General features: G+C 36.7%; 1 protein-coding gene across 6 annotated transcripts in view; it reads left to right on the top strand.

Moving 5' to 3' along the window:
* Nucleotides 1-513: 513 nt before the first annotated feature.
* LOC109058984 (zinc finger MIZ domain-containing protein 2-like) overlaps nt 514-24367 on the top strand; it is a 49501-nt gene continuing 25647 nt past the window's right edge. For 3 of the 6 annotated variants that reach the window (XM_042765533.1, XM_042765531.1, XM_042765535.1), the window contains exon 1: nt 515-1077. The gene's annotated coding sequence lies outside the window, so the exon portion shown is untranslated. Of the gene's footprint in view, nt 1084-10244; nt 10546-24367 lie in introns of those variants that run through there. The other 3 variants (XM_042765536.1, XM_042765532.1, XM_042765534.1) reach the window with 3 other exon arrangements.

The raw sequence follows: 24367 nt of genomic DNA on the forward strand, positions 1-24367 counted from the left end.
CCATGCTTTTGAAATGCATTGAGAAAGGTGAGAACAATTATTTGTAATTGATCGAAATAAAGTTGCAATAAAATAAATGTTAAATATTAGATAAAAAAAAAATGTGTGAAAAGTGAAATTTAAGTTAAAGTACTTAAATTAAAACTGACATGGAAATAAAATTAAACAAAGCTAAATTGAAATTTAAAAAATTAATGAAAAATGTTAAAATCATGTAACAAAAATGACATTAATAAATACTAGTCTATAATAGTATATAAATAATACTAAAATAACATCTAGAATGATTTTAAAGAAAATTTTTAATAATTTTAAATGGTTCCAATACCTCAAGGTGAAAGGTTAAATTTTCTAGTACATGTGATACATTTGATTATGGATTAAAGTGCCCTTCATTGAAGAATCCCCCATATAGTTCATTCATCATCGAGCGCAGCACAATCGTCGCCCTCCAGTCTCGTTCGTTCATTCGTCTGCTCGACGCTCCATTAATCGAGTCTCGCGTTCGAGGGGAAGTCAGTCAGCTGGGGAGGGCGATGAGGGGGTGAGTGACAAAAAAAAGAGAGAGAGAGAAAGAAAGCAAGCAAGAAAGAGAAAAACTGCCTCTCCTTCTTCCGACAGAGCACCTCCATCCCCATGATCTCATGAATAAATTATAGCGACTCATTGTGCAATAGAGGGAGGAATGCAGTCGAGCAGACTCGCGCGCGCAGGAGCAGAAGCAGCAGCAGCACAAGAGCAACCGCGACTCTTTGGATTTACACAAAAACATTTGGTTAAAACACACGAATGCTAGGAGACAGCACGCTCAGGGCGTTTTATTCCACAACACGTGGATCATATACACAGAAATCCGAGACATTCACAAATAATATGATCCAGTTTTAGCGGTTTTAACGTACTCGCACGGCTTCCGATATCTGAGGTTGCGTTTTTATCCACTCCAACCAAAGCGAGGGTCGAAATATATCCCCATCTTTTGTTTTTGAACGTTTCGAGGGGATTTTCTTCCAAGGAGAGCCGAGCGCGGAATCAAATCCAGCCAAACAGATCAACCTCGGGCAGCCGGAGTGGAAGGTGTCTGTATGATCTTTTTCATTTTATTATCTCTTCCTGTGCTATGTTTAGATTATTTTTGTATGTGCACCTGTGTGTAGCGATATTCAGTGCGATCCAAGACTCAAAAGGCTTCGTTCTCACTCATGCTTGGTGATTTGAATGGCCCTGTGCAATCGTTTCCTGCTTTTCTGTGCGTTTAACTTCTTTATTCCAGCTGTCAGATTAGCAATAATCTGTCATAAATGTGCGGTTCCCCTTAAATGATTCAATATAGGAAGGATGCACCCATGCGCACGAGCTTACAGTTGAAATGCATCCTGCTAGAGCATGAATTGGGTGATTAGTCAGTCTTTAAAGAATGTCGTGTGTGAAAAGAAAGAAATTACACTATAAATCGACTCAATCAGGGTTTTTTAAAATTGCTTTTAGCTTCTGCATGCTTTTGCTCTCATGCTATGTGGTTGTTGTCTGAAATATGTGTGAAATAAACAGCTAGACAGTGAATCTCAGTTTGAGCTGGTGCGCTCAATGCAAACGGGTTTGAATGTGGTCTGATCTGGTGAGTGCAGTGTGTGGCATTATAAAGTAGGCTACAGCTGTTATTAGATCAAGTGTGGATGCTGCTAAGTGAATTTCACAGATAAATGCATTTGAGACACTGGTGTTTCAGAGTTGCCTGTCACAGCAATCGTTGTTGCTCTCTGGTTTGTAAAGTTATTTGTTGTGAATACCAAACTCTTGAATTTTGTCACCGGAGACCACAGGATCTGCTTCGAGAGATGTTTTTAAACATGTTAGTATCTGGGTGTGTGTGAAATGCATGCTTGTTTTCCTTGTTTGAGCTGTCTTTTTAGGGATCTAAGATGAAACCGAGTTGCTCCACATACACCGGGCAGCATGGGAGGGGGGTTTTGCCTGTCGCATCACAATACCTTTTGCATTAGCATCATGATAGAGCGCTCCACCCAGATGCTTTACATATTGGCAGCACACCTACAGGCAGGTTGGTGAAGCGGGAGGCGTTTTAGGCCGGTAACGACACAGCAGGTGAGATGGACAGATGGTGAAGGTGGTGAACAGGACCTCAGCACTACAGGCTGTGTGTTTGCGGGTCACAGACCAGGTAGGCGACAAATGCTGTGCCACCCGTCCCTAGGGGTCAAATGATGGCCACAGACATGCCTCTCCTGATTTTCTATTTTTTAGGCCCTTATTTGCATGCGTCGTGTCATTCTAAGACACTGTTGGAGATAGATCACTTAATTATGATAAGAACCCAAGCCATCTGCTATTCTGGACAAACCGCATCGGGCGTTCTTTTGATTATTAAAAGAAATGATGACAATTTCTTATGGTCATGAATATTTAACTCTCACCGTTGCATTGTCTTCATATGTGCTCTGTGTCGAGGAAATGTTTACTAAAAGCATTTCTCGTCGTGAGGAGTTAGTCAATAATTGATGGCAGGCCGGCCTCGGCAGTGTCAAGTAAAGCTATGGTCCTAAAGGCTTTGTGTCGCCTCTCTCCGGGGATACAGGCCTAAGCTTAATATTATTAAATGCTCTTAGTTTGTACGGCGCTTCTTTGGTACTGTTAGGTAATATTGCATACAAGAGCATACAGAGTTTGCAGCTTAAAAGGTTGATGATTTAACATATGAAAATGAAGATAATAAGACAGCCATAAATATTAGTATTGTACATGTAAAGTTTTATAGTAAAATAATTATTTCTATTCTAGTTCGTGTATTTTAATGTAAATTTACAATAGTCATAGATTATAGCTATTAGTACTTCTAATAAAAATTTTATGAATACAAAATAGTAATATTTTCTTAAATATTTTTAATTAGTAATACTAATAATTGTTATTATTACAAAATCAACATTATTGTGTAGTAATATTGTTATACAATCAGAACAATTTTGGAAATAATTGGAAATAAATAAATTGTAAATTTATAGTTTTAGTGTTAAATAAATTTTATATTATTTTTTAATTCTTGTTTTTTTGTAATTTTACAGTGAAATTACAATATTCATGTTTCCTATTTATTTTCTTTAATATTGATATACTGTAGTAATAATAATTACTAAAATATTAAAGACATAAAATATATATCTTTTAGTCATATTGACTAGAGGTTGACTAATGTATCGGTTTTGTCGTTTAATCGGCACTGATAGTTGATTGCTGGAACAATCGGTTATCAGCAAAAATCCATGCCGATAGTTTTCTGGGTTGTGTTCATTGCTGGAGCGACTGGGAAGGGTCTGTTTTCATTATACAGTGCGAGAGCGGCCTCTAGTGGTTGAAATCACTGACAGCACGTGCTATTTGTTTAGACACGTGATGCTACATGCTGAACAGAGCGAGAAACTTCAGACCCGGATTTCAATGCAACTGACAGAAAATCCTGCCGTGCCACAGAGCGCCATTCACATAGTTTTCCATTAAATTACATTATATTTGCCCTGAATCATTGTTAATGTACATAATGAATTGTATATTGAGCATTTTCATCGAAACGTTTGTCTTTCTGTGGCTTTAATAAAGTCTGTATGCTTCATTTATAGAGCTATATTATAGATCGCTCTTTCCGTTTCAAACTTATCTATAAACAATTAACCACAATTAAAGTAAACTTGTGTCCGTTTGGTGAATAAATAAACGCATCCGGAGTGTGTGTGATAGAACAGAATACACAGTTTAACGCAGAATGTCACGGAATTGGATTTAACATTAAGTGCAAGAATAGAAGCACGTTATTTAAATATGAATCTTTGAATGAATAAATTAAAAAGTAGGTCATTACACTTAAATCAAATCGTGATATGGTTCTAGTATCTGTTACTATTAAGCCGCTAAAGTCTATTTAAATATGAATCCTGCATGTTCTGCGTGACTCTACTGAATTGCGCAGACGCAAGGTTTCATTAATACTGAAGCGTGTGTGATGCTCGCGGTGATTTCAGCTTCTGTCGTCAAATGAGGATGTAAACACATGAACAACATCTCCAGAACTGGTCTGAGAGAGCTTTCATGAGCTTCTGACCGTTTGATTTGAGTAAAACTAGCCTCATATCACATACACAGGACTGTAAAGGTATTCACGGCAACCCGTCAAAATAAAAGTCCGGTCTATTTTTCAGTAGAATGTACATAGCCTACTACTACTACTACTAAAATGAAACAAACATTATTTTTTAAGGAATAATCAGACAACATTTCATCCATGTTTTAATTTTAATAGTAAATCCCCTTTGTTTGCCAAAAAAAAGTTTGCTTAATTTTCAGTATTCACAGAATTTTTGAGGGGAAAAAAATCATAAGGCTTCTTTAAGAAAAAAATAATAAATTAAGTTGTTTTATGGATTCAAATAGTTAGACATGCTAAAACACAGAACTTGGTAACAATAAAAAATATGGTGAGAAAAAAATCAAACATTTCATAGGGCCCTAAACATGTAATTTTTGTTAAACGTTTATTAAATTGATAATTGAAGTTTCATGGTTTTAATTAATTAGACTTGCTTTTTGATTAATAACCTTTAACTATTAAAACAAAGTGAAGAAAAATTAAAACGGAAAAAAACAGAATCCAGAAAAATTCAAACGGAAATAACGGAATTTGGGAAAAAATAAAACGGATTTTGTGGTAATTTCAACATTTACTATTATTATTACTTTTCTTATTATTACTACTACTAGTATGATTCGGTACTGTTTTTTTTAAATAAAGCAATATTTTAGTTTTTGTTCAGCATCCATTTTAAAAACTATCGCTTAATTAATCGGTATCGGCCAGTGTGGTCCAATGCAGTATCGGCAAAATCCACTATCGGTCGACCTCTAATATTGACATATAATCGATAATTTTGGGAATAATAAGAACACAAATATTAGTATTGTAAATTTACAGTTTTACCGTTAAATAAAATTATTATATTGTTTTTTTATTCTCAACTTTTGTATATGTATTTAAATTACAATAATACTATTATAATTAATTCTAAAAAAAAACAAAAAAACAAAAACAACAATAATAAATATTCAATTTAATATAAAATAAATATTATTTAGAATTAATAGTAATAGTAGTCATAATAATAATAAATATTTTTATTCCTAAATAAAATATATTTGAAAAATAAATTTACTGTTTAGTAGTCATATTTTATGGTCGTATTGATATATTATCAGAACCATCGATCTATCTATACATGGATGTTAAAAATTTTTAATATAACACTTTTTTTGTTTGGTTTGAGTTTAGACTTAAAATTGGAGTGTACTGTATATACAGTAAAGTATATTTTGAACATAGCTGCAGTTCTTCATTTTTGACACATTTCTGTGACATTTTTAAGTTGACAGTCATGTCTCACATCAGTCTTTTCATCTGACTTTAATTGACTTGTTAATGATGAGTATCTTCCATGCACATGTCTCAGGTGTAACTGTAAGCCACTCCATGCCATGTCTTTGAGGACAGGAGCTGAGTTTTAAAATAGAGTCATTGCACTGGGAAACCTATCACTTTATTTTTTAACCTTGGTGTGTGCAAACACTGTGCTTGACCTTGGCACAGAGTGGGAGCGTGAAGACAGCAGTTTTGTAGGGGATGTGTCAACAGTACGAACAAAAGGATGAGGAGGTAATTTAATCCAGACCTCACACAGGCAGTCCAGGAAGAGCGATTCCTTCACATGTAAATCTCTTCATGTTTTTTTAGCCTATTTATTTTGAGTTTTTAAGTCGAGCTATGTTCATAATGATTAGTGGTCGACCGATATATCGCCAAGGCCGATATTTGGCATTTTTTAAATATCGGCATTGGCCGATAAGTTTTTGTGCTTGGCTGATGTGTTCGTGGCAGGATCTTCTCTCTGGATATGTCTGTGACGAATCACGCAGGTACTGGGCTACTCCGCAACGGTACGTACCCGAACCAGTATAAATAGTCCAAATATAAACACTAATTGTAGGTGTACCGTAGTGATTCAACACAAGCCAAATACACTGTTTGGAAAATGGTATTTATAGTGTACTCGCTTTTTATAGAAATTTTTAACATTTTGAACACAAAAAAAAGTTACGGACTGCAGCTTTAACGAAGAAGATAAGACCATATATATTAGTATAGTCATTTTACTATTGTACTGTAAAACATGATATTATTTTTCTTAAATATTTTTTAAAACAATAAACAATAGTTAACTATATATTGCAATATTTAATTTATTATTTTATTTGTTTATTATTATTAATACATAAAATAAGAGATATTACTACATTATAGTCATATTGATCATCTAAAATATTTTTCTATTTTGCGAAAAAAAAAAAATGCAGTTAGATTTTTTTTTTTCTCCTTAATCCATGCAGCCGTATTTAGAGGAACATTTAGTCACAATTTTTACTCAAGCAAGTTTTTAGTCAAAATTGGGTTAAAAAATACATGTTTTTTTTTTTCTTGTTGTTAACTGATTGCCACTTGCTGAGTTAAATTTATTATGTAGTGAGGTTAAGTGTTATAACTTAAACCTCACTACGTAGAGTTATACTGTGTTGAAATGTAAACAGTATGCACTGCACAGTATGCTAGTATTGCATGTCAATTATAGCCTTAGAAATTCAGTCAAATTTTTTAAATTATACATGTATCATGTTAACGTTTGTCCTGGAGGGGGTAAGTAAGGTTGATCGTTGTTTAGTTCTTGCAAAGTGAGAGTAATGCTCCAGATCGCAGCAATAAAAGAGCACACAGACAGATTTTCAGCCATGCCCTCTCGTTTCTGTCTGCTTCACTGTTTCAGTACTCTAGGGGACTTTCTTTTTATATCTGCGGAGTGAGCAACGTATGCAGTGTTGAAATTAACGTCTCTGCTGCACGTATGGATCTAGCCAGGCTATATTTAGTGCACTAAAGCATGGCTTCAAAAAGCCCTTCCGTTACGTCAATTTTCTCTCTTGAGTTCTGTGTTCTGTGGTCATCAATTGCAGCGGATTAAATGTCTGAGCGGTCCGAGAAACCGTATGAAGCACGGACCCCCGCGGCCTGCCTGGGGAGAGATGTGGTTAAAGGGTTTAATGAGATCACATAACGGCGGAGTAAAGGGGGCTGCTTTGTGATTAAACATTAAGATGTTGAGGTACAGATCAATGCAATCGATGTTCGAGCTGCTCTGTGTCCGTTTTCCCTCCCTGGTGATGTCAATGGCTAACCGCTACAAGATGCCAATATAGGCTCTCTGTTTTTGAAATAGAGTAAAACACACATCAAATGCAGTGAATGACTCTAAAACGAGTTTTCATATAGCTAACGCGTGGAATGTGGTGGAGGCGTGCATCAGGGAGGAGATCTTGCATTAACACCACTCAGACGTTGCTCGAGCGGCGTGTTAACAGGCGGGTGGCAGCATTACAGAACAGCCTGAAGATCATCGGATAGGCCTGGCTGTAATCCGCCTGCGTACTGCATGCTGTTTTGCCCCTGCAGCCAGTGAATTAGAGGACAGGCGCAGAGAGACAAGTAACCTCTTATTGTCTAGCTGTGTGCATGCAAGCACTGCTTTATTACCCACACACACTCTGCTGGATAAAACCCAGAGGGCAGAGGTCATAAACCTGGATATATCTGCTTTCGTTTTTCTTCCCCCCTTTCACCACACACATTCTCCAGACAGACAAATTAGACCTTTTGGAAATTGCTGAAGTCAGATTGCAGGCTGCTGGACAGGGTTTGCCAAAAGTGTCAAGACTCGTGGCCATCCTCGGATGATTAGCATTCACTGAGATCCAGACCGCATCACCGGTGACTTTGTTGAGGCCATATGAAAGTTTTTCCTAAATTGCGTTTTATTTTTTTTCCAAAATCCTATAATTTTTTTTTTTTTGGATTCATTTTTCTGGACTGTGTTTAAGTAGACATTTACATTTTAATAGTTGGGCCCTATGATTTACGCAATGCGGAAAACACAGACAGAATCGCGGAATCCAGTCATAAAAACGGAATTTACAGTTTAACCCGGAATGTCATGGAATTTGTCAAATTTTGAACAAATTAATCAAAAGTAGCTATTACACTTAAATCAAATCACGATATGGACTAATATCTGTAAATATTAAGCCGGAAAAGTCAATTTAAATATGAATCCAGCATGTTCTGCATGTCTCTGTTAATGAATGGCACAGATGCGCGGTTGAGTTTATTATACATATGGAAGCGCGTGTGACGCTTGCGGTGATTTCAGCGTCTGCCGTCTCATTAAATGAGGACGTAAACACATGACCAACATCTCCAGAACTGCTCTGAGAGTCATTTCATGATCATTTGACCGTTTGATTTGAGTAAAACTAGCATCATATCACATACACAGAACTGTAAAGGTATTCACGGCAACCCTTCAAAATAAAAGTCAGTTTTAATTTAAAGACAAGTATTTGCCAGAAATGTATTATTATTGTTCAGCAGAATGTACATAGCCTACTACTACTACTACTACTACTACTAAAAAGAAACAAACATTATTTTTTAAGGAATAATCATACAACATTTCTTCCATGTTTTAATTTTAATAGTAATTCCCTTTGTTTACCAAAAAATAAAGTTTGCTTAATTTTCAATAATTAATGTTTTATGCCTTCATTTGATAACCAGAAAAATGTAAATACACAACAGAATTTCTGAGGGGAAAAAAAAATCATAAGGCTATTTTAAGAAAAAAAATTAATAAATGAAGTTGTTTTTATGCATTTAAATAATTAGACATGCTAAAACAGAATTAGGTAACATTAAAACATATGGTGAAGAAAAAAGTTTTAATAAATTGGTGTGAAAATGTATAAGTTTCATGATTTTAATTAATTAGAAATGCTTTTTGATTAATAAAATTTAATTTAACCATTAAAAAGGAGTTGAGAAAAATTAAAATGAAAAAAAAAAAACCAGAATCCAGAAAAATTAAAATGGAAAAAAACGGAATGTGGAAAAAAATAAAACGAATTTGGGAAAAAATTAAATGGATTTCATAGAGCCCTATAATAGTCAGAAATTATGTTTAATTAATTCAATTGATTTTAAAACTTACATAAACAATTTATTTAAAGTTTAACAACGTTTGACATTTTTAGGGTCCTATGAAATCTGTTTTATTTTTACAAATTTTTTGTTTTTCCTAAATTCTGTTTTCCATTAAGTTTTTTCCTTAATTCCATTTTAATAGTTTAATTTAATTTTTATAATCAAAATGTTTGTCTATTTATAATTTAAAAAAAAAAATTATTGTAAAGTTTATTTGTAATAAGTTGAGTTCCTAAATCTTTAACAATTTTGTAATTTATTCAATTTTTTACACTAATAGGGCCCTATGAAATGTTTTTATTTTATTCATTCATTCCGAAATTCTGGGTTGTCTGTATTTAATTTAATAAAATAAAAAAATAAAAATAATAAATACAATAAAACAATGTAAAAAAACGTGTTATCAAATAAAACACAAAACATTTACAATTCAGTTAATCTTTCAAAATGTTAACAAACAAAAATGTAACATTTCCTTTTATGTGCTGCACAACAGAGGTTTACTGTTAAAGTGCCCTTCTTATGCCATTTCAAATATTGCCTTTTCGTGCAGTGTGTAATGTAGCTGTATGTTAATGTAAACAATCTGCAAAGTTGTAAAGCAGAAAGTGCACAATAAATAAAGTTTTGTCTCCCAAAAGAAAGAATCAACTCTAAACAGTCTAAAAGAGTCGTCAGTAATACGAACCCCACTTCCGTGATGGCTCATCATATGTCGCTTAGTAACACATTTGCATAATGCCCACCTATGTTCTACATTGGCCAGTCGCAAACAACTTGACCCTGCCCTCAAAACACTGTAGCTTTGTGTGGTTAAAGGGTTAGCTCACCCAAAAATTAAAATTAGCCTATTAATTACTCACCCTCAAGTCATCCTTGGTGTATGACTTTCTTCTTATATAAAAAATTGTCTTTGATCTTTTAAGCTGTTTAGTGGCACTCAGTGAGTGTTGCATACATCAGTCCAAAAGAAGTTAAATAAAAAGCGCCCATCTGGGGGGTGAACAAAGGCCTCCTGTAGCAAATCGATGCATTTTTGTAAGAAACATATACATATTCAAAACGTAATAATCACTTTAATGTAGCTTACGCTCACTGTTGAACACAGAAGCAGCTCCGGGCTAATGACTTATTAGGTCGGCTTTGCGCAGCTTTTTCGTGACATACCGCATTATGCAGTAAATTCTGACTTTATAACTGGCTTCCACGATTCTGTCCATGTTCTTGCATTGCAGAAATGATAGGGCTCTGCTTCATACCTCACTAATGGCGAATGGTCGCGAGCTCCTCATCCACGAGCAAAGCTTCTCCTTCAAAGGCCTTTTTGAAAACGGAAGCACATCTGACAGGATTAAAGGAGGACAGATGATTCCACATCCTGTAATTTCAAAGACTTGGATGTGAGTAGTAAATTCCGCTTCCAGAGGTGTATAGGGGGTTGAAATGAGTGCCGGAGATGGACAAGCACACCGGCGGAGTTGGGGGTGGACACTGAGCACTCCACGATGGGGGCAGGTAGCTCTTTCCCTTTCAGAGCAGCTGCCGTTTGCTCTGCAAATTGATGTTCTTCACTCCCTCCTGTATGTTGGGATGCGTAGGAATAGCTTTGATCTCTTTGGGACGGTGGGGCTTTTTTTTCTTTTTCGACCACTCACGCAAATTGTTCCTGTAGGGACTGTGGCCTGAGGACTGTTTATTCGGCTGTAACCACAGAGAAAGGTAAAGACACTTTGTCTCGGATATCAATGTGCAAGGGTCACAGGGGTCACCCTGGAGTACCTTTCCACCAGCTGCTAGGAATCCTGGGAATGTCAGTTATAGGGGTGCTCATGTAGACAACAAGCAGCTAATGGTTTCTCTCTCAGTTTTTTGGCCAATCCTGTGATTCAAGCACACAATTAATCTCTGGTCATCCACATGTCCATATGCTACGCCTCGCCAGATTGTGCGAAGACTTCTGTGAAAAGTGATAATGTTTCATATTAATGCATTGTGAGAGTTGTGTCCCTTCATTTGTGTGTAGTTTTTGTGAGTCTTTATGAAAAGCTGTTAAAGGAACATTCTGGTTTCAAGGTTAATGTCAATTTTGGCATGATGTTCCAAAAATTTGGACGACTCTTAATTAATTTTTTTTTTAGAATTCTAAAATAAAAAGGTAAATGAATAAATAAATAATCTTTAAGAAGGGATACATTTTACATGTAAAAAAATAAATTTTTGGAAGATTCTGAAAGCAGAAATGTGAAGCTTATTTCATTAAAGCTCTTAAACTTTTGTATTATATGAGCTTTATATCTGTTTAAATCATTTATTTTAGGTTGTTTGGTATTTTATTGTTAATTTAGTCTTATTCATATGCTTTTATAATTTTTTTTAATACTTTGATTAGATTTTATTTTTATATTTTCAGTTTTCTTTTTAAGTTTAATTTAAGTTTTAGTTGTTCTGTTACAAGCTTTTGTTATTATTATTATTATTATTATTATTATTTTAATATTTCAATTTAGCTTTATTTTTATGTCAGTTTTAGTAATTTTAGTACTTCAGCTAAACATGTCTAATTAATATTATTTTTTTCCTTTTTTTTTAATATCTAATATAGGGATGGGGGATATATATGGCATGTGATTGTCACGCGCATTTCATCTGCGATAATGAACGCGATATTGCGTAGCTTGTCAGTGATCTACGGCTCTGTCTATTAAATGCCGCTCCATTTGAAAGCAGGTGATGGCGATTTAGCGGTAATCAGGGAACCGGCTTTACTGACGAAATGCACGTGACAATCACATGCGATATATCGCCCAGCCCTAATCTAATATTTAGTTTTGTTTTACCTTCATTTCAATTAACAAAAATGATTTTTAATAGTTTTAGTTACCAATAACAACAGTTATGGCATTGCATTGGGTTGCAAAGTTGTGAAATTAGATATAACTTTACATAGGAAAGCTTAGTAAGCTTTATTCATGTTAACATACATGTAGTTTACACCTTGTGGCTTTACTGTTTCCATAATTAGTATTATAACATTTATGGATTGGCCTCATTGTAACCCAGATTTTTTTGGAAGAAAAGGAGGGACAAGTGGAATTCACTTTTGTGTTAATCAACATTATGCCATAAATACTGTCAGTTGAACTTGCATTGGACACTTTTATTTGCTCTAGTCAACTAGTTTGTGAGAAGGTGTGAGGCGTCGATTTCCACCTCTTATTTTTAGTTGACTGTGGTGACATCTGGTACAGATAAGGAGGATTAGATGCTGTGTTCAATGTCTTGTAATACACACTCTCAAATACACTACTGTATTGGCGTTTGGCCACCTGAGAAAAGGCTTAGACACACTATGGCAGTTCAAACACCAGGCAGCAAAGTCTCTCTCTCTCTCTCACACTTCTTTATCCTTCCTTCAGGCACCGACGTCCCCTCACAAAAAGAAACATATTTGTTGTGACAACTCTGAATGTTTCTAATCTTGTGCGCTTCTGCCAGAGGTACGCCGAGTGAACATCTGCCTTTTGATAAGTCTCTCTGTCAAGGGAGCTTTCTGACCTCTCAGTGCAATCTTGGCTTTCTCCAATTATTTTTTGATCACTCTTAATAAATAACAAGCTAGCGAACCAAAAAGATCGAGAAACATAGTAGTTTAAAGAGTTTGTTCTCCTAAAAGTGTGAATTTGTTGCTCGAAACTTGACTTACATTCTCCCGCATAACACAAAAGAAGATAGTTTGAAAAATGTCTTGGTGTTTTTTTGTTTTTTTTTTTGTACATACAATGAAAGTCAATGGGGTCCAATTTTGTTTTTGAACACTGACATTTATTATATGGTCAAAAACAGTTAAAACTTTCTTTAAAATATCTTCTTTTGTGTTCCGCAGAAGAAATTATCTCAGAGGTTTGAAGCAAAACACAAGGGTGAATATTCATTTTTGGGTGAAGTGTCCCTTTTTCAACATCGGTACTGGTACCATACCATAAATTAAATCTATGGATGAATAAATTAATATCATATGGAGCTAAAACATGAGCTGTCATTCTTAAAACAAGCCACCTGAAACTGATAACACCAGAATCAGATCTGACGAAAAGGTTGTGCGTCGTTCGGGCTCATGCAGGAAAACCGGACGTGTTGTCAAAATGAATCTTTCTTGCGTTCCTGTTTCATCTGCAATGTCAGCCACTGTCTAATCTTCCCATCAGCCCTCACTGGGCTCTGACGCAGGTCCTCTGCCGGTCTGCCCTGCCACAAAGCAACAAACAAAACAGTCTCCATCCAAACCTAACACCACAAACAAACACAAACCATATGCCATCATTCACACCCTCCATATGGTGCAGCTCCCCGTGTGAGGATGGCAAGGCGCAATTAATCATTATAAGGACAAAAAGAGGCCAAGGGGGGTTGGTGAGAACCCTAGCACATGAAACACACGATCATGTTGGCCATACAAACTTAATTTGACAAAATTATTTGGGGGACTGTTTGCTGAGTTGTTGTAAAACAGGCATGCAGTGTGAAAATCAGAATATATTACATTATATACTATAAATGATATATATAGCAATATAAGTAAAAAATATATATTTACTGTAAGGGACCATTTGAAATACTGCATTTGTTTCTGTTTTTATAAATAAATGTGTGTGTGTGGTAATATTTAAATATGTATTTTTTTAAATTACTTTAATTGTTACTTTAATTCTTTATTACTTAGTATTACTTTAAGCTGTTTTAATTTTTTATGTTTTAAATCTATAACTTTATAGATTTAAAAGCTTATAATCGTCATTAATTGTGACGTTGTGTAGAGTGAAGATCTGTTTTTGACACCCTGGCTTCTTATGTCCTTCAGTTGGTCATTTGCGGAGTAGTGTGCCGCAGCTTTTGAGTCTGATTTGAATTACAGGCAAATCAATCTGCCACAACATGAAATTCTGCTTTTGGCTGAACCATGAGGACACATATCGCTCCTCACAACCCTTCCCTACCAAGGCTGGTTTTCTGCAGTAATGAGCCGTTCCTCTGGTTCCTCCTCAGGCTGTGGCAGCGGCGATGGTGTTGTCTGGTTAGTGTGGAGTGGACACCACCAAGCAAGGTCACTCGGGTTAATGGATTCTCTGTTCTCAGTGACAGGGACACTGTGGGCTCTGATAGATGCCTCATTATCCCTGCGTCTCTATCCTGCCTCTCCGCTCACCTTCTGTCAGTGGAAAAAAAAGTTGATGGTGAAGTAAAAGAATCTGATTGTTGAGATGAGAAATTTGTTGTGCAACCAACTGGCAGCTTGTTTACAGCAACAGACTGTGTTTCCATGCTTTCGCTTAATAATTTACTGATTGGCATCGGCTGAAATAACATGTTTGTTCTTGCTTCTTGTTAGTGAAAGGGATAGTTCACCCAAAAATGAAACTTACCCCATGATGTACTCACCCTCAAGCCATCATAGGTGTATATGACATTTTTCTTTCAGACGAATACAATTGGAGTTATATTAAATAATGTCCAGGCCAATCCATGCTTTATAATGGGAGTGGATGGTAGCCCAAAATTTGAAGTCCAAAAAATTGCACCCATCCATTATAAAAGAAGTCCACACAGCTCCTGGGGGTTAATAAAGGCCTTCTGAAGCAACCTGATGCATTTGTATAAGTAAAATATCCATATTTACAACTTTATAAATCTTAATCTCTAGCTTCCGTTAACTGTCGTACGCACGTTTAGCACGTAAGGCTTGTTCGAGATGCATCGGCGCTGCGCAGACCGATCGGTGTATGACATAGCTAGAGATTAAGGTTTATAAAGTTGTAAATATGGATGTTTTTCTTATGCATTGCATTGCTCCAGAAGGCCTTTATTAACCCACTGGAGCCGTGTGGACTTCTTTTATAACGGATGAATGCAAATTTAGGCTACCATCCACTCCCATTATAAAGCATGGATTAGCCTGGACATTATTTAATATAACTCTGATTGTATTCGTCTGAAAGAAGACTTGTCATATACACCTAGGATTGCTTGAGGGTGAGTAAATCATGGGGTAATATTCATTTTTGGGTGAACTATCCCTTGAAGGTTATTGTTTCCCCATGCACCCTTGCCAAGACTTTATATCAATAATTTATATGCAGTCCAAGTCATGGGTTCTTTGTAGTTTCATTGTTTCTTAGAAAGCACCTATGAAATAAGCTGAAATGGCCATTAAAAACAGTTTTTAACTTTCTCACCTGAATGAACACGCAAGATGCAGGTTGTGATTCTCTTCAGCAGCACCACCCAGGAAAGGAACCTGTCTTAACTTGCTTCTTTTCATGTGCTTTCCTAAGTATCCCTAGATAGATTTGTCACACTAATGCTTTTAACACTCTGCATTTTCTGGGTGAGAACAAAGGTGACTGGCGTTCACGTTGCCCTTAGTCCCGGCTGGCAGGATGACAAGGTGAGAGCAGGGACAGCAACTCCCGCAGGCTGTTGGACCAGAATGGTTAAGCCAGAATCACCTCTCCGTCTGCTCGTCATAGACAAAACTAACAGGGTGTCAGGTTTGCCTGACCATTAACCCCCTGTCTTCATCACAAGCTGACTACTGTATGCTCCATTCAGCAGTGTCATACCTTAAACTTTTTGACAGTCTGCTGACTCATGAGTGTGCCGAAGCCGGTTCCAGATCGGGGCTGAATGAAATCTGCTCCATACAAGCTGAAGGACATGAACCTGGTAGTCTTGAACCAGGAACCAGTACAGTCAGAGGTTCAGGACAGCTGTTTGCATTAGTGTCATTTTGTACAGATGCAAGTTGTAAAAAGTTTATGCTGTGTTTGATTAATGTGTGATATTTTGAGCTGATGGGGGGATAGTGTAAAATGCCCATCACTCAGTTGATCTGGAATCTGTTGGTTTGTATCTGTTGCCTGGGACAGCTTTACCCACTCAGGTGTTACTGTCTAAGTGATGGAGAAGCAGTAGCCCCGGTTTTCCTCCAGCTCGGATCTCCCTGGTAGATCTGGTGTGTGTGAATGTTTATGGGGCTGCACAATTAATCAAATTTCTAATCGAGATTACAATCATGGATGCCACAATTACATAATCGTTCAAAGCGGCAATTAATCGTTCAGTCCACTTATGTTATTCTGCATGCTTAAGATATGTTTTTTCCTTTCTACATGTTATCTTAAGGGTTTTTCCATTGTTTTAGTTTAAGTATAACATTATAATACCATTCATATTTTTACTTTTTGTAATTTAAAGAAGAAACCAATCCGATGTATAGTTGACATTTGAGGCTTAATACTATAGAAGAGCACTAAAGGTTTTTCAGTTAGAGTGTTTTCAGCTTATTTATTTTCATATAAAGATACGGCATGCAGTTGCATCAAACAGTTGTAAAAAACATCATTCAATGTAAATTGTGATAATCGTAATTAATAATCGCAATTACAATTTCAAGGGAATAATCGACAATTATGATTTTTGTCATAATCGTGCAGCCCTAGTGTGCGTGTGTTTGTCAGACTGAAACGGTGAGTCAGTGCATGGGTGGGACACTGACACACTCTTTACTGACACAGTGTAAAGCCCAAGGAGAAGTGCGACTGACCCATTCCTCTGACGTCATCTTACCACATACACAAACAGTCCTCTCGCCGGCCTCTTGACCACAACACACCCACAACCTGAGAAAACAGAGGTGTAGCACTGTCGTCAAACGGACCCCTCTGACTAACGCTTTCTCACATGTTTGTGTTATTCCATGCTAGGCTGCTCGGATGCTCGTGTGCTGTAGCTTCCTGTTACAACAGCAGAATGTTCTTCCAGCCTTCTGAGCAATGATTTCCCCTTCTTCCTCCCATAAGCTGATTAGTGGGTCAGACTTATGACCACGCACAGGGTTCATACACCTGCCACTGCAAGGACCATTGTTTCTTGACAAATACTGCCTGACCAACTGTACAGTGACTTTAAATGATGGGCTGCATTCTTGCAAGTGTGTTTGTTTGGAAAGTCATTGTTACTTGTCATTGAAAGTCATTGTTGTAGGATCGCTGTGTGGTTGAAGATTGTGGTGGGGCTTACACACAGCTATTGTTATACATAGGGATGCACCGATACTTTTTACAGAACCGATCTGATATCGAAAATTCTGAGTAGGGCTGAACGGTTATGACAAAAATCCTAATGTTGATTATTCCCTTGAAATTTTAATTGCGATTATTAATTACGATTATCACAATTTACATTGAATGATGTTTATACCATAGTTTGATGCAACTGCATGCCATATTTTTATATTAAAAATAAACAAGCTAAAAACACTCTAACTGAAAAACCTTTAGTGCTTTTCTATAGTATTTAGCCTCAAATGTCGACTATACATCGGACTGGTTTCTTCTTTAAATTATAAAAAAGTAAAAATATGAATGGTATTATAATGTCATACTAAAATTTAAATAATGGGAAAAACCCCTAAGGTAACATGTCGAAAGAAAAAAATGCATCTTAAGCATGCAGAATAACATTTTGAATGATTACGTAATTGTGGAATCCGTAATTATAATCGCGATTAGAAATTCGATTTATTGTGCAGCCCTAATTCTGAGTATCTGCTGATACCAATCCAATCCGATACCAGCAGTTTCTTTTTTTAATTCAATGTAGATTTTCTGTACTTCTCTGTGTTGACCTGGTCGTCACTCTTTTGTGTGTTAATCACAGTCTACTACATATAGACAACTTCATTGTAATGCAGCAGTTCTCAATTCCAGTCCTCGTGCCCCCCTGCTCTGCACATTTTGTATGTTTCTCTTATCACTTCAGATGTTTGTCCTATTCGAACGTAAGTGCCCTGCAAAGTGGATATCATAGGATATTTCGCCATGATTCCAGTTCGAAGAGAACGTATATGTTCCATTCATGGTGCATTGAAGTGAGCGAGACGTAATTTTAAGTTGTATTTATTTACAGAGGTATATGATGTCACATTTGTCCATGTGTGAAGATGTTGCGTAGTGCGAGGACTAGAATTGAGAACCATAATCTATGACAAAAATACTATTATAAACTAGGTTAGTGGATAATTCAGCAGCAAAAGATACTCTAGAAAAATCACGGGTGCACCATAATTTTATAAAATCTAGTGAAATGTTTTATTTACAAATAAAAGTGAATAAGTCTAATCTTATTCTGGTAAAATGTTACACATTTCTCTTTGTATGGTTGTAAAATATATTCTTGAAAAAACAAGTAAATAAATCATCATAAAAATATAAAAATCAAATAACAAAAATGTATAGCACAGTAATAAAGTCAGCATCATTTGATAGATAGGAAAGAACAAGAAAGACTATTAAAAATCTTCGATTGCGCAGAAAAGTATAATAATACTAAAGGCGCCAATATATAGCGGCACAGAGCTCTTATGCACATCCCGAGCGCAGAATGATTTGCTTGAAACAACACGGAGTCCTCCGAGTCTGCTAGAAAAGCTCGTGTTCATCTTCAGTTCTCAGTCAGTGTACTGTTTGAGTAAATTAATTACTCTGGGATATTGGTTTATTTTGACTTAAAGGGAGTGTCACGTTAAAAAAAGCGAATAACTTAAGTAATTTGTGGATTAATGCTTACTGGAGACGCGAACCGTTTCAAACGATTCAGTCTGATTTGGTGAACTGGTTCAACCGGTTCACTAAGAAGAACCGGTTTAATCAAACGATTCATTCGTGAACGATTCATCACTAGTACAAAGGGAAGAGAGATTGATACGTAGTGTATTAAAACTGAGTTAGTTCATTGAGCCTTTTCTTTTAACAGTTTTAAACCTCAGTTACTGTGCGCTCTTGAAGAGAGTTTCATTGTTTTGACTGTAGTAACCGAACACAACACACAGTTTGATTGCTGAATGGAGGACGACAGACAGCCGTATAGGAAAGAAGAGTTTATGTGAACTTGAATTTAATGACTTAAATATTCATCTCTACGTCACATTGAACTATGAAACAGCTTCAGAACACTTGAAATATAGTGCACAAAAACTTTTTGGTGCTTTATAATGTTGCCTCAACAATAACACATAATAGTATACGCACAATATCGGATTTGGATCAGTCTTGTCTTGCCGATTCCTGATCCGGCAGAAAATGCCAATATCGGAGCCGATACCGATTAGGGCTGTGTGATATGGACAAAAAAAAAAACTATCGCGATTTCTTTGATCAATTTCGCGATTTCGATTTTAATCACGATTTTGACACACAGACATGCTTTACAGTCATAAATGCATTTAGTATGAATTTGAAACATATTTCCAAAAGAAAACCAATTAGAGCTTTATCAAAAAGTTGTAACATGTCTCTAGAACAGACATAAGTCAAAATAATCACTAAGTAAAGGTGTTACAAAATGTCTAGACATATGGCAAATAATAATAATAATAATAAATACATTTTTTTTTCTTTTTTGCCATGCATTGGTCATAGAGCTCATTGTAGCGGTGTCTCAGGTGTTGAAATATATTTGTTACACATTATACAGGTTCACACGTACTCCGTCTGCAGTGCGTATACAGTATGTGTATGCGGTGCAGAAGCAGCAGCGAGAGCGCGTTAATGTAACGCGAAAGCACATTAAAATAATGCGCGAGCGCAAATCTCTCTGCTCGCACGCAGATTTCCTTTGCTCTGTCACAAAACCAGACACGCGTGCTCAGATACACGCTGCTCTCGTCCGGAGAGACCATTTTGCAAATTACAAAGTAATTTTATATACATAAAATAAACATAAAATGGCTTCTTGTAAAAATAAAAAATGGTGTGTGTGTGTGTGTGTATATACAGTTCATTATATATGTATATATTTTAAGATAGGTATAATTGATTCTATTTTATTTTTTTGTACATCTATCTACATATTTATTTGTTTATATATTTAATATATTCAATAATATATTAAATATATAATATCTGTTTATTGTATTTTATATATGTATATATTTAAATATAATACATTACTTTTTTATATATTTAAAAAAATCTTAATTTACATATTTACTATAAATAAATGTATTTATAAAAAATGTAATGTTCATCTAATATTTGTTTATTTTATAAATAAATATAAATTTATAATTTATCTCCCTTTTCTTTGTCTGTTTTAATATATAAATAGATTTAATATATTTAATATACCTGTTTAATTATATACATTTATTTAACTATGCATATGTCTAATATCCATTTTTTAAAAATAATGTAAATAGATAATTTATTTTCATAAAAATATTTATCTATTTAAATATCCATATGTCTAATATCCATTTTTAAAAATAATATAAATATATAATTTATTTTCTTTATTTATCTATCTTTAAAATACACTTAATTCATATATACATCGTTTTCTTCAGGCTTTTTGGTTACAGGGAAGGCGTTGTTTTTTACAATTTCAAGCCGCACCTTTTCGTGAATGGATAAAATAAATGAGCAAAAAGACAAATTGCTCAATTAGTCGCAAATGCTTTGGGGTGTGGAAGAACCTTTTCATCAAATTTTTCTTTCTGGATGCAGGTGTGATGGTGGTTTGTGGTGTTCAGCTTGACAGTGTGGTTGCATGTGCACTCAGCCTAGGCTCTGAGCTGTCTTTGTGAAGAGCCTCGTCATGATGAGTCCCATGATTGCAGCTAGTCATCAGCAGGGGAGCTTCTTTATGCAAACGTTGTTTGTTGCCATGCATGTGTAGGGTTCGTCACGTTCCAAAAAATAAGATACACATGAACCTTGCTCGTTTTCAAGCCCCTCGTATTGATATCGAGAGGCCACCCACTCATCTTTAGGAAGTGTCGCATTATGCAAGGATGCGAAAGCCTGGCAGTCAAAACACTGCCATTAGAGTAACATCTCTGCTATGATCCCAGCAGAAGCTCTTTTACTGCCCCACGGAAGCCGCACGGCAGGCATCACTCTGATAATGGAGCAGGGGGGCCGCTGTTGGCCGGCAGAAAGCTGTCCCAATGCAAGTCTCCATCGAGTGGCTCTGTCACCGTTCATCAGCCAAACCATCAGTCAGTCAACCTGTTTTTCCCTCTACACCAGCGAGAGAGAGAAAGACAGTGCTGTGTGCAGAGCGAGTCACGTTGCAGCAGAGAGCGAGAGAGAGAGAGAGAGACACACTCACACACACGCACGGAGCAGCTGAGCATTGAAGTCAGACAAGTTTATCAAGCGGAGGCCCTTGAACAAACCAGCCAGCTCTGCTTTTGAAAAGGACAGTCCGAGGTGTAACAAAATCATTAAAGGAGAATCAATACAGTGTAACGCCATTTGCATTCACTGCTGCTCGATTTCAATGAACGCGAACAGGGGAAATGGGTTTTAGAGCAGCGAGGCTTGGACTCTTATAGACTGTTCACTGATGCCCGTAAAGAAATCTGATATCGGCCAAATGAATGCGCTCCACTGTGCACTTCCTCTCAACCTTTTCATGCCTTGCAGAATGTCGTGCATCTTGACAGCTTTGCTAATAACCTATAAACACTGATGCATTCAGCTGTGTTACTCACAGTTTCTTTTTCATAGAAATATAATGGCTGTACTCACAGGTAAAGAACTACTACATTTCCTTGAGGCATGTCTTGTTGGGACGTTAGAGAGCAAGTCTTTCCACCAAGAATATCTTTCTGAGAGTTTTGATTGGCACTGAGAAGCAGAAAGTTGTGTGATAGTTTTATGGTATTGACAAGCTTTTCCCCCCAATTTTGGATCTGAAGAGATGAAAGGGTTTGGGAAGCGAGATCACTGAGGTATGGTAAAAATATAATGCCGGTGCATGCAGTTGAAGAGCTTATTGATGTTGTCTGTCCTAGTCATTTTCTTTAAGCAATGTCTGGTTGGGACATTGCAAGTCTTTCCACCAAGTATATTTTTTGATTGACACTGGAGAACCTGGGATGGTAGAAAAGGAGCAGAAACGTATGTGTCGCGGTCCGAGCTGATAAACGTTATGCGCTGAGCAGCTCAAATGAGTAGCGGGATTTTGTTACGCTTTTGTTTCGCTTGACGTTTGATGTTTCTCATATGCAACAGAAATGGCAGTGCATTCGGTGGCATATGACGGCATCGTCCATCATCCATCGCGGATGGCTGATAGACATCACGATGTTGCGCCGGCATCATGAATCCCCCCCCCCACCGCTCGCCCCCGCCGATGTCATGGTCCATCGTAATGTTTCACTGTAGACATCATCCGATGCCAAATTTGTAGACATCACCCAACCCTTGCACCAGTAGGACCACTCACAAAATTAAGTCTCACCAGCAGGAAAAAAAGGTCGCAAAATGCAGTCTGGAGCCCTGATGCTTATTAATTGTCTTTCCTAGTCATTTTCCTTGAGGAATTTGTTGGGACGTTGTAGAGTAAGTCTTTCCACCAAGAGTATCCTTTTGAGAGTTTTGATTGGCACTGGAGAGTCCAGGACACTCCCAAACTTCCAAGCGGATGGTAGACGAGAAGCAGAAGCATTTGTCATAGTTTTATGGTGATGAGATGAGCCTTGTGGCGACAAGCTTTTTCCCTCCATCTTTGGACTCTGAGTGATGGTGACCTGGAGAGAGCCATGAAATCTGCTGAGTTAAGAAAGTCACTGCCTGTTTTGTTCCACCACTACGTGCTTGCTCTGGCCTGATGCCCTGCCGCTCCTCCAGACACAAACAACGACCAAACCGCTCACAGATGTGTTGTGAAACATGGATGCTCATCACGTTCCATGCTGGCGATGTCATAGTAGTATCGTTTGGAATTCAGGCTTGCTTTTAAAGGGATAGTCTACCAAAAATAAGTCACCATGTGTTCAACCTCATGTCATTCCAAACCTGTATGAGTTTCTTTCTTCTGTGGAACAAGCTATTTTAACAAATGTCTCAGTATTTATTTATTTATTAAAATTTTTTTTTGATGCAATGGAAGTCAGTAATGTTTATGTCCCAATTGACTTTCATTGTTTGGACAAAAAGTTCAACATTCTTCAGAATGTTCTTTTGTGTTCCACAGAAGAAAGTCATAAAAATTTGATACAACTTGAGGGTGAGTAAAGGCATTGGACCTCATTGACTTTCTTTATATGGACCAAAACTTTTTAAATTTAAATTATTCCATTTTATTTTCTTAGTTAATCCTTTTTTTTAATCATAAAATATTTGTATTATATTATACTCCCTTTATTTGGCTGAAATCAGCTGTATTTGACTTTAAAACAAATCGTTAAAGTACTAGAACTGACTCAGAATAATTGGATGCTGACATGCTGCTGAGTCTTCACACAATTTCTGAATCTCTTGCATCTGGCTTTGCTCTCATAGATGTATACCAGGACGAGGCAGTGTGCAAAAACCGGTTGTTCTTCACTTTCTGTTTGCTGCTAATGAATTTATTCAAAGGGAGGTGGCGGACCGGATTGTACACACTCACACACTCTTCAAGCCTGTGTGTTTGTTTGAGAAATTCAAACAGCACCAAACACGGGCCTGGACACTGAACAAACAAAGCTGACCTACAAGGTGGCATGCGCTACACACACAAACAGCAGTGTGGTCGCTGCTGCCTTGCAGCTAAACCGAGCTTCTCTCTCCCGAAAACAACTCATCTATATCTATGTTACCTACACTGGGATTCAAGTTACGTTTGCATATTTTTCCATGTCAGAGTCTTTGCTGTATGCCGAACTTGCGTCACACAATCTGCCGAGGCCTAAAGGCGAAGCGAGATTAGTAGGGAATGAGGCAGGTATGAGTTTAACTGGGAACATTCCCTTTTTTATCTCTCTGCAAATAATCAAATTTGCATTTTCATCACTGTTATGCACATTACATTTTTGTGGATGGGTGGTGGATGTTTGAGGGCGTGTTTTAACATGTTTTTTGCTGCAGTAATACAGAATTGGCACTCTCAAATATTCATGCGTTGATGCATTTATTGCGCTGCACTGTCAGACACCTAATATTATTTCAGATTTGAGTAAATCGCCAGGCAGTTTGTTTCCCGATCTCTCAGGTAAGAGATATGATCAGTGTTCTTCACAGCTCACTGTCTGTGGGCGTGTATGTATTGCGGCGTCCCATTCTTTTCCGTTTTCTTGCTCTCTGTGAGATGTGTGTCTTTTTATATCCACAGTGATCTTTATTGTACTCTGTTCTTGCTTACAGTTTCAACCCCGCAATCTTTGCTGCTGCTCCG

Source organism: Cyprinus carpio, chromosome A10 (assembly GCF_018340385.1).
Source record: "Cyprinus carpio isolate SPL01 chromosome A10, ASM1834038v1, whole genome shotgun sequence".
NCBI lineage: Eukaryota > Metazoa > Chordata > Actinopteri > Cypriniformes > Cyprinidae > Cyprinus > Cyprinus carpio.